The 12,350-nt window shown below is 41.9% G+C and overlaps 1 protein-coding gene across 1 annotated transcript in view; it reads right to left on the bottom strand.

Moving 5' to 3' along the window:
- Positions 1 to 12,350, bottom strand: part of LOC124779577 (Down syndrome cell adhesion molecule-like protein Dscam2) — a 432,737-nt gene that overhangs the window by 190,001 nt on the left and 230,386 nt on the right. The gene's annotated exons all lie outside the window — the stretch shown is intronic.

Genomic DNA, 12,350 nt, shown 5'->3' with positions numbered 1-12,350 from the left:
AACTACAAATATGAAAGAAATTATTTGTTATTTATTCGCTAGAGTAAAAATCAAAATAAAGTGAAATAGTAGTTACATGGAATAACACGTTATAATGTATCAAGCTACGAGCACGTACTTGTGCAGTTTTTTTTTCTCTGCTGCTGTTCTAAAGTCCGCCTACGTAGCTAAGTGGTCCGCGCGGCTGACTGCCATTTGGGGGACCCGGGTTCGATTCCCGGTACTGCCAGGGATTTATCCTTGAAGGGGGGTCTGGTACGGGGCGCACTCTGCCTCGTGACGCCAACAGAGGAGCTGCTCGACCGATTAGTGGCGGTTCCAAGGTCAAGAAGCCCAACAACGACCTGAAGAGCGGGGTGCCGACCACGTGGCCCTCTGTACCGGATTCGGTGATGCTCTGGCAACGATCGGTCAGACCGGATTGGAGCGTGTAGAACCAGAACGCAGAACTTTAGGTTTGTTCAAGTGAAAATCCAAAGGCTCTATATGTGCAGGGATTTGGGGTTCCTTGCTGGTATTCTTCTCGACCTGATACGATATGAATTAAAAAAAAAAAAAAAAAAAAAAAAAAAAAAAAAAAAAAAAAAGAAATGGTAATCACACATCAAAAGACTCCCAGTTCATCTTTATGTGTAAAGCCAGCAAAAAGATCTGAGGAAGGCACTGTGAGTGTGTCATTTATCTATTAATAAGCAGGCCGGCCGGGGTGGCTGAGCGTTTCTAGGCGCTACAGTCTGGAACTGCGCGACTGCTACGGTCGCAGGTTCGAATCCTGCCTCGGGCATGGATGTGTGTGATGTCCTTAGGTTAGTTAGGTTTAAGTATTTGTAAGTTCTAGGGGACTGATGACCTTAGAAGTTAAGTCCCATAGTGCTCAGAGCCATTTGAACCATTTATTAATAAGCGATGTTGAAGTGAACTAAATTGTTTCTACATACATTATTGCAAATAACCCAGTAGTTAATATTGAACAAAAGTAATTAAATGATGACTTTCAGTAATTGAATAAAGGCATGATATTGTAATTTTTTCTGAAACTTCCTGGCAGATTAAAACTGTGTGCCCGACCGAGACTCGAACTCGGGACCTTTGCCTTTCGCGGGCAAGTGCTCTACCATCTGAGCTACTGAAGCACGACTCGCAGGAGAGCTTCTGTAAAGTTTGGAAGGTAGCAGACGAGATACTGGCAGAAGTAAAGCTGTGAGTACCGGGCGTGAGTCGTGCTTCGGTAGCTCAGATGGTAGAGCACTCGCCCGCGAAAGGCAAAGGTCCCGAGTTCGAGTCTCTGTCGGGCACACAGTTTTAATCTGCCAGGAAGTTTCATATCAGCGCACACTCTGCTGCAGAATGAAAATCTCATTCTGGTAATTTTTTCTGTTTTCCGTCTTTCCCTTAGTTGCTTTAAATTCGTAGAGGTATGTACCGTCTATGCAACTAATTGAAAGCAGTTCTTTTTATTGCCATACTAGTTTCGCTTCTTTTATTCGAGAAGCATCACCAGTGGTGATTTCCAGCCCTGTTAACTCGTGTGTGTGGTCCCGGAGATGTATTCGTCAGCTTCCATACTGCTAGCTTAAGTACGGAAACTAACGAATACATTTCCAGGACCACACACGTGAGTTAAAAGCGTTGGAAATCGCCGGTGATGATGCTTGTCAAATTAAAGAAGCGAAACTAGTATGGCAATAAACAAACTGCCTTCAATTAGTTGCATAACGGTACATAGCTCCACTAAATGCATGACAGACAATTTACTCGATCTTATGGTGTGTGTGATGCATTATAGTTCTATCTGGGGTTCGATTATTAAATCAATACATAACATCTAATGTTATATCGCGACATTGAGCCTGCAACTTTGGAGTAGACTTTTTCCAAAGATTAACTTCACATAGTTACGATAAATTCAGCAAGTGTTCCTTTACACTTGATAGACACAAACAAAACACAAAAATAAAACCTTACAGAAGATTCCACGGCAAACACTATAGTTTCTTCTCACTATCATCCTTGATAACAAATTGTTTATGAGTCAACTGGCCCACCTCATAATTGGAGATGCTTTTGGATGTGGTTACGCTTACTTCTTGCGAAATTGTCCAGATAAGCCTGTGGGGTACTGTTCCATTCCTCCACAGCAGACTCTATGATGCACTTTGTTGTCGCTGGTAAGACAGACAATTGTAAACCGCTCGTTTTAGCGTGGCTCATGCGTTCTCAAAATGCAGCTGAGATCTGGAGAGTATTGAGGCATCCGAAAGATTCTGTGCTCCACTAGGAATTTTTCACCAGATTGTGGTGATGAGGGCTTTCCTTGTCGTCCATCATCGTGAATCCCGCCCCAATATGTTCACCAAATGGAGCCGCAATGCATGCACGGATGTCGTCCCGATACGCCACATCAGTCAGCCGCACACATATTGGCAGAAGGGGTATCCTGCGACCATACATGATTCCACCCCAAAACATGACTGAACCGCCTCGATGACGGGGGCAATCTACGATTCGTTTAGGGTGCAAAGGTTGTCATCAGTCCCTCCACACACGAGTAGTACTATTGTCAAAGTGGAGACTGACATGAGTCTCATCAGGAGAGAGCGTCGTATCCGACTGCTGCCTAGTCCTCAAAGAGTGGCTTAATGCCCATGCGACGCGAACCCCTTTCCGAACACGACTCAGAGGAGGAACCTTGAGAGGTCACCTGGCATGTAATCCACGCTCATGGAGCTTATTTCGTATCGTTTGTGTTGATACCGGCTTATAATTCCCGCCGTAGACGAGTGGCACTGTATTGAGGGTTTCCGTTTGCTGTTATAAGCAAATATCGGTCCTGCACGCCTTTCGGTTTTCTTCCACGGCTGCTTCTGTATGATCTTCAAGTGGTCCTGTAGCCAGAAACATGTTCCAGGTTCTAGAGACATCACTTTGATTCACAATGACATTAGCTATGACGTCCACATGTCTTATTCCGTGCTCCATTGGAGTGATTATATGGAGCGTCTGATCGTATGTTATTTTTGTCCCAAACATCTCTCTACACATGTACTGCAATGTTCACAGGTGACACGATTATTATAAACTTCACCATACTGCCTCCTCACAGTAGAAACATGGACTGTTTCCGCTAGAATTACATCACAAACAAACTAATGTAGTGATGTAATAACGTATTTCTGAATCACAACGTTCAGTAGTAAAGTTTCAGTACTGTGCAACACTTATTTTGATCACTGCAAGTGCGAATGTGTTTTTACGACCCACTTGACTTCAGTAACCTATGAAGTATTTTGCTAGTGGCATAAATGTATTCGAAATGTAAATTTTCTGACCTAGTTTCCAATTAACTGGATTGAAACTTCATCCAAGGCAAACGTAACAAGAAATACAATACTGAATTCGCATGCTACAATGCCGCGACTGCTACGTCGTTGATGCCGCCAGCAGTGGAAAACGAAATTTCGTAACGAAATCGCCAGTGGCATCAAACGTTGTTTATTAGCGTCGTTTTTTTCTCTTACTTTCGTATAAGAGTAACCAGGACAAACTTCGTGCTCGTTTGCCACCGTCACCATAAAGTCTGAAATCTTTCTAATTTTGAGCTTCTTCATTGTGAATAGCTCCGACTTCCCTTATTATAAGGAAAGTGCAGGGTGATTCAAAAAGAATACCACTACGTTAAAAATGTGTATTTAATGAAAGAAACATAATATAACCTTCTGTTATACATCATTACAAAGAGTATTTAAAAACGTTTTTTTTTTCACTCAAAAACAAGTTCAGAGATGTTCAATATGGCCCCCTCCAGACATTCGAGCAATATCAACCCGATACTCCAACTCGTTCCACACTCTCTGTAGCATATCAGGCGTAACAGTTTGGATAGCTGCTGTTATTTCTCGTTTCAAATCATCAATGGTGGCTGGGAGAGGTGGCCGAAACACCATATCCTTAACATACCCCCATAAGAAAAAATCGCAGGGGGTAAGATCAGGGCTTCTTGGAGGCCAGTGATGAAGTGCTCTGTCACGGGCTGCCTGGCGTCCAGAACTTTTCCCTTTGCACAAACACCCATTCTCTGTAAACTGTTTATACCAACGTTTAATACACCACCTATCAGGAGGTTTAACACCATACTTTGTTCGAAATGCACGCTGAACAACTGTCGTCGATTCACTTCTGCCGTACTCAATAACACAAAAAGGTTTCTGTTGAGCGGTCGCCATCTTAGCATCAACTGACGCTGACGGCTAGTCAACAGCGCCTCAAGCGAACAAATGTACAACTAAATGAAACTTTATAGCTCCCTTAATTCGCCGACAGATAGTCCTTAGCTCTGCCTTTTGTCGTTGCAGAGTTTTAAATTCCTAAAGTTGTGGTATTCTTTTTGAATCACCCTGTATATCTGTTTTAGGCTATGACTCGAGGAAGAGCACTAATAGATCGGACTGAAAGACGGAGAGCTAGAGAGACAAAATTTTTACGTACACAAAATAACGGAAATAATGTGGACGTGTATAATGCTAATCCTATTGTTGTTTTGAAAGATACATTTAAATGTGCAGTGAACGTAGTTCCAAATAATTTTGAGGGTTGTGGTTGCGGTTTGATGAATTTACAGTGCAGCTCTTGTAACGCAAATAAATTGACATCTGAGGTTGCTTTAAGCCATATAACGGCGTTCACATTGTGTCATAAGTTAATCTGCCGTCTTTAACACAAAATTATTTTTCAACACACAATATCAAGGACTCACTTCAAATGATCCAACAGTTACAGAGAAATCAATGAATTCTTTCAAGAATATTCGTAACTATTATGCAGCATTTGCTATGGAACAGTTTTGACGGTAAAATTTTGCCTTTACGTGGAGTGTATCACTTTAAGATGGATGAATTTTGTTTTATTACGGATCAGGTCCACTGACTCAGATGATGGAATTTCGACCACGGGCGATACTAGTTCTGCATTTATTCCCTTACTCTCTGTGATACATTTGGTCACTGAGACGAGGCAATGCCGTGGGGAAAGGATATTCAGACTCGCTGACGTTCGAGTTGCGGTTTCGCCAAACTTCTTATTTTTTTTTTTTTTTTTTAGTTAAAGCGTCAAATTGCATGCAGTTTACACGTCCACAACGCTGTATCTTGTGTAGTTCTGTCAGTTACTGTTACCTTTATTTAAACATTAAGACTTAACGTGAGCTTCCTGCAGATGTAAACGACCACTTTGTTTCGTCCATAACACAAAGAAGCCAACAGAAAATAATAGTGAATGCAGTAACATCGTATGTTTCCAGTGAGGTACAAGAAACGCAATAGATAGGCAAATTAGATTGCACATTATTCTGCGCACATTAATTCCGTTCTGTACGTTTGACGTCCAGACTTATCTTCACAGAGCCGGTGCGTACACGTACGAGCAACGTTCACTTTAGAGAAGAAGTTCAAAGCCACTGCACTGCGTTCGCAAACACATCGCTGCTTCCTGGTTCAGTCTTTGCTGGTCCTACGCGATACATCTGCATCCACCATTACCGAAGCAGCAAGCACACGGGCTATTGTATTGTATACATCCGTGGTGGAGTACTATAAACTTCCTCATTTGAGTGTACCCACAAATAAAAATCCAGTGGATTAAGGCCAAGGGAACGTGGAGGCCAGAACATTGGACAATCACGGCCTATCCAATTCCCTGGAAACACTTCATTTAAATAGTTAGGCACATTCATTCTGAAGTGTAGCAGTGCACCACCGTGCTGAAACCATATCTGTCGCCGGACGCCATGTGGAATGTTTCCTAATGCGTTAGGCAAAGTACTGCAAACAAACGTACGATACAGGGGCTCATTCAATAGGCAAGGGTCTAAAAGCACTCCTCCCACGAATGCAGCTCGCAGGTTTATGTCAGAGCATGCGTGAAGACAACGTTCTGACATGTGAGTTGTGTTCCGACCAAAAATGGGTGTTGCGGAGAATGAAAATACCGTCACGAGTGAAGCTAGATTCGTCAGTCCACATCACGTTACTTATAAAATGTTCATTATCTTCCAGTTGGTGCAAAAACCATTTACAAAACTGTATTCCTCGAATGTGGTATTCTGACCGCTGGTGTTGAGTTAACGTACGATGATACGGTTGCAGTTCTTCATCGTACAACACTTCAACAACCAGTTTTGAGATATCCGGAACTGATTTTCAATATCATAGGTACTTCGCCCAGGTGAGTGATGAACGGTTTCAAGAATCGTGTCCTCTGTTTGTGGAGTAGGTCTAGTCCTTGGACGATCTCTGTCCTTTACTTTTGGACGAAGATAACCTGTTCCCAGAAGGCGTTGCTCCAGGCGACAAGAAACGTTCTTATAGTGATGGCGCCTTTGTGGGTACCGTGCAACTTACGCACGTGCAGCATAATCTTGGTTATCGGATGCAACCAGCACCAAAAGCATATCGACATATTCATCGCTTGTATACTGCTTCTGCTGTTGCTACGTCCTTGTTTTCATATTCGTGTTTTGAGAATGCAACTGATCTGACTTTGTGAGATAATCTTATGTCTTGAATCTGGACGAGGAATTGCACGCTGACCTCCAAAGTTTACAGTTAAATAAGTAAATATGATGTGGCTCACAGATTGGTGCAAATATTTTCCTCTGACACCATTTCACTGACACGCATTTCACTTTAAACTGGTGCTGCCACTAGTGAAAAGCTTGAATATTATATTTCAACCGCTGTTGGGGGCGATTATATTTATGACATTAACAAAATGAGTAAAACGCAAGGGAGACAACTAACGTTTGTGGTACAGGATGGGGAGTGGGGGCTTGGTGGACGAGCCTAAGCGGGGGAGGGGTCGGAGGGGAGGGGGACGGCAAATGATATGTCGCTTGTGTGGAAAAACCTTCTCGAACGGGCCCTGGATGGTATAAAAGCGTACTGACTACCCTACAGCTACACCTGGTGGCCAGCTGATCTATTTTCCTCTCTCCGAACCATGTACACAGAATAAAGAAATACCAGTCCTTTCTCTTCCGCGACTTTTTTTTTTTTTTTTTGGAGTGTGGCATTCGTGGATGAACAGAGATCATTTAAATTTGTACTGCAAGTAGAGCGTTTCTTGCCGCACAGTTTTATCTCTGACCAGCTGGCCCCGAGGTGTCGCTGTACTTAGTCCAACACGCACTTATATCTGCAAGTGGTGTGTTGCGTCACAACAGTCAGTAAACACTTGGTGTCATATTGTTTATTTTAGAGTCCGGTAAGGTCATGAAATACTTTACGATATGACACTATATCGGATTCTATGACGAGCACTTTTGAATGCTATTTGTATTTCTCAGCATAACAGACCACTGCATTTTAACACTGTATGGCCAACGTAATTTTTGAGTAACCCAAATAATACGCTCGACATTATATTGTGCAACGCACTTACCAAACAGAATATCACGTTTTTATTATACTTGTCCTATCTGGTGGTAATATCGTAAATAAAGCTGAATTTATCGTAACTATGTTGAAGTTAATCTTTGGAAAAAGTCTACTCCAAAGTTGCAGTCTCAATGTCGCGACAGAAAATTAGTTGTTATGTATTGATTTAATAATCGAACCCCAGATAGAACTATAATGCATCACACACCATAAGATCGAGTAAATTGTCTGTCATACCTTTTGTGGAGGTATTTACCGTCTATGCAACTAATCGAAGGCAGTTTGTTTATTGCCATAAGCGTTTCGCTTCTTTTATTTGGGAAGCATCATCACCGGCGATTTCCAACGCTGTTAACTCACGTGTGTGGTCCCGGATATGTATTTGTTAGTTTCCATACTTCAGCTAGCAGTATGGAAACTAGCGAATACATCTCCACGACCACACACACGAGTTAACTGTGCTGGAAATTGCCACTGTTAATGGTTCCCAAATAAAAGAAGCGAAACAGGTACGACAATAAACAAACTGCCTTCAATTAGTTGCCTAGACGGACTCTTCGAATTTAAAGCAACTAAGGGAAAGACGGAAAACAGAAAAAATGACGATATAATGCCTTTATTCAATTACTGAAAGTCATCATTTAATTATTTTTCTTCAACATTAACGACTTGGTTATTTGCAATAATGTATGCAGACACAATTTAGTTCACTTCAACATCGTTTATTAGTAGGTGAATGATACACTCACAGTGCCTTTTTCAGATAATTTCTCTGGCTTTACAGACAAAGATGAAATTGGGGTCTTTTGATGTGCGATTATCTTTTTTTTTTTTTTTAATTTATGTTCTAGCGAGTCGAGAAGAATACCAGTAATGAACCGTAAATCCTTGCGCATCTAGCGCCTTTGAATTTTCGCTTGAACAGAACTAAAGTTCTGCGTTCTGGCCCTACATCCTCCAATACGGTCTGACCGACCGTTGCCAGTGGCGTCAGCGAATGCGGTACGGAGGACCGTGTGGTCGGCACCCCGCTCTTCAGGTCGTTGTTGGGCTTCTTGACCTTGGAACCGCCACTAATCGGTCGAGCAGCTCCTCTTTGGGCGTCACGAGGCTGAGAAATACTTGGTGTCATGTTTATCTGAAAACATATAATACTGTGAAATATTTTATAATACAATACTTGGTAAAAAAATCGTGACAACTGTATGTAATGCGGGTGTCATGAGAGGTGGACCCGCCAATATAAGGAGAGGTGGGGAGTATTGTGTTTTCAGTAGAGAGCAGTAACAGCGGAATGCGTCGAACAGGGGAGTTCAGCGATTTCGAACGTGGACAAGTCACTGGATGTCGCCTCTGTAACAAATCCACCACGGACGTTTCAACCCATCAAAAGCTGCTCTTCAAGTCGATTGTTGATGATGTGACAGTGAACTAGAAATGCGAAGGAACAGACACAGCTGAACCAACACCGGGAAGATCTCATGTACTTATGGACATGGATCGTCGAGCGTTGTGGCGGGTGGTTGTAAAACGTCGCGTGAAGTCAGTGGAAGGGATCATTCGTGAGCTCCAAATTGTTACCACAGTCCAGCTAGCACAACGGCAGTGCGTAGCTGATTAAAAAGAATGGGGGGGGGGGGGTATAATTGTGGAGTACTCCTCAAAGCCAAACATGTCTGCAGTGAATGCTAAGTGAGGCTTGAGGTGGTGGACCAATGGACAGTGTAATACTGGAAACGATTCATTTGGAGTGATGGACCACGCTGTACCCTGCGGCACTACGATGGGAGGGTTTGGGCTTGTTCAATGCTGCCACCTTGTGTGGTGCGGTGCCAACAGTGAGGTATGGAGGACGTATGGGTAGTTTTCGTGGTTCCCTTATTTCCCTCCAGAAACATTGGATGCAGAAGAATATGAACGCGTTTCACAGCATTTTGTACTGTGAACAGCAGAGGAAGCTTCTGGAGATGATGTTAGTGTCAGCATGACAATGCATCCTGTCATAAAGCAACACTTGAGAGGCAATGGATTGTGGACAATAGTCCTGGAATGGACTGGTGTGCCCTGCGTCCCGACCTAAACGCGATAGAACAGCTTTGAGATTAGTTAGAACGTCGACTTCGCTTCAGACCCCTCGTGCAACATCATTGTTTTCTGTATTATCGGCTCTTGAGGAAGAATGAGCTGCCATTCCTCCACAGACTTTCAGATACCTGGGTTAAAGTGTCCCCAGTAAAGAGATTAAGTTCCAAAGGCGAAGGGTCGACACACCCCATACAGACGTCCACTAATAGGTGTCCGGGTGCCTTTAATGAGATAGTGTCTGACGTCATCCCTTGTTGTATATCGAGAATCTTTCAATTCTATTCGTATTCCATTGCTTACGGTACTTATGAGATGAACATGAGAAAGCAACTCATTATCCAAAATACAGGTTTGCGTACGCTAATACCCTCAATATCTCAATATGTAAAGCTTATGATAATATTTTGATATTAGATCTTACCTAAAAAAGAAATATAATGTGAATTCCGCGAAACGTTTCACATAATAAATAACTCAATGGACAATTTCTTACAGATTGCCGTATAAAAGAGTGAAAAGTGAATGCCTTGAGTATATAATTATTAATAAAATGAATTTGTTTTCAGCTAAAAAAATCTATATTTTACCAATGTGTGACGGTAATTTTTAATTGATTAAAAGACGTGCTCTCTAGTCGCTAGATAGCGACAACATCTGCGACAACGATAAAAGATAGCGAGGCCAGAGATGATTATTAATGAGCAATCCAGCATGCACTAATTAATTGGTAGGTGTCTGTCTGTATTGAGATCTGTAAGAGATTAAACGCATATTATGACTTGTGTAAAAATGTACGCACGCCCAGTGTTATTAATCTTGTGGATGTATTACGTAAAGATTTTGTGTGAAAATATATTCCGGACAGTTGTAAAAAGTTGTTTCAATATTTGTTTATTAGTCCATGAAAGTATATCATAATAAATGTTTGGACGACATGAATACCTGCAAGGACAGCAGTAATAATGGAGGGAAAAAGCAACGTGTCAACGCAGCGTTGAAGAGCTATAAAAAGTCATTTGAAGAAGAGATGTAAGAACATTTTTAATTTTTGTGTCTATGGATTCGTAACGAAATGTTGTTAAATTTTCTCTTCATGATCTATGGTGACTCTTCGGATAGCCAAAACCCCTCGTTTATCCCATTATATATTCCAGAATAATCATAAAAATCATTTAACCCTTTAAATAATATATCCCTTATCACTTCCAAATCCTTTTCCCATAACAAAAAATAAAAAGAAATATACTGTGAATTCTGCAAAAGCGTCATGTAAGAAATAACTCAATGGGCAATTTCGTACAGATTTCATTACTAAAGACTGAAATCTGAATGTCTTGTACAGTAAATAATTATTTATAAAATGTGTTTGTTTTCTGCTAAGAAACTGCATTTTAGCAATGTATGGCCAAAGTAATTTATGACTGTAGCCCAAATAGGGCCTATCTCTGTTTGACGGACTATAACATCTAAGTTCTCTTTTATTCTAATTTAATAATAACTAGTGGTTGTTTTATGTCTATACAGGGTGGTCCATTGATCGTGACTGGGTCAAATATCTCACGAAACAAGCGTCCAACGAAAAAACTACAAAGAACGAAACTTGTCTAGCTTGAAGGGGGAAACCAGATGGCGCTATGGTTGGCCCACTAGATGGCGCTGTCATAGATCAAACGGATATCAACTGCGTTTTTTTAAATAGGAACCCCCATTTTTTATTACATATTCGTGTAGTACGTAAAGAAGTATGACTGTTTTAGTTGGACCACTTTTTTCGCTTTGTGATAGATGGCGCTGTAATAGTCACAAACATATGGCTCACAATTTTAGACGAACAGTTGGTAACAGGTAGGTTTTTTAAATTAAAATACAGAACGTAGGTACGTTTGAACATTTTATTTCGAATGTTCCAATGTGATACACGTACGTTTGTGAACATATCATTTCTGAGAACGCATGCTGTTACAGCGTGATGACCTGTAAATACCGGACAATGCAATAAATGCTCAAAATGTTGTCGTCAACCTCAATGCATTTGGCACTACGTGTAACGACATTCCTCTCAACAGCGAGTAATTCGCCTTCCGTAATGTTCGCACATGCATTGAAAATGCGCTGACGCATGTTGTCAGGCGTTGTCGGTGGATCACGATACCAAATATCCTTCAACATTCCCCACAGAAAGAAATCCGGGGACGTCAGATCCGGTGAACGTGCGGGCCATGGTATGGTGCTTCGACGACCAATCCACCTGTCATGAAATATGCTATTCAATACCGCTTCAACCGCACGCGAGCTATGTGCCGGACATCCATCAAGTTGGAAGTACATTGCCATTCTGTCATGCAGTGAAACATCTTGTAGTAACATCGGTAGAACATTACGTAGGAAATCAGCATGCATAGGACCATTTAGATTGCCATCGATAGAGTGGGGGCCAGTTATCCTTCCTCCCATAATGCCGCATCATACATTATCCCTCCAAGGTCGCTGATGTTCCACTTGTCGCAGCCATCGTGGATTTTCCGTTGCCCAATAGTGCATATTATGCCGGTTTACGTTACCGCTGTTGGTGAATGACACTTCGTTGCTAAATAGAACGCGTGCAAAAAATCTTGTCATCGTCCCGTAATTTCTCTTGTGCCGAGTGGCAGAACTGTACACGACTTCAAAGTCGTCGCCATGCAATTCCTGGTGCATAGAAATATGGTACGGGTGCAATCGATGTTGATGTAGCATTCTCAACAGCGACGTTTTTGAGATTCCCGATTCTCGCGCAATTTGTCTGCTACTGATGTGCGGATTAGCCGCGACAGCAGCTAAAACACCTACTTGGGC

This window comes from Schistocerca piceifrons, chromosome 1, assembly GCF_021461385.2.
Source record: "Schistocerca piceifrons isolate TAMUIC-IGC-003096 chromosome 1, iqSchPice1.1, whole genome shotgun sequence".
NCBI lineage: Eukaryota > Metazoa > Arthropoda > Insecta > Orthoptera > Acrididae > Schistocerca > Schistocerca piceifrons.
The sequence above is the reverse complement of the archived record's forward strand: the minus strand, read 5'-3'. Positions and strand labels throughout refer to the sequence as shown.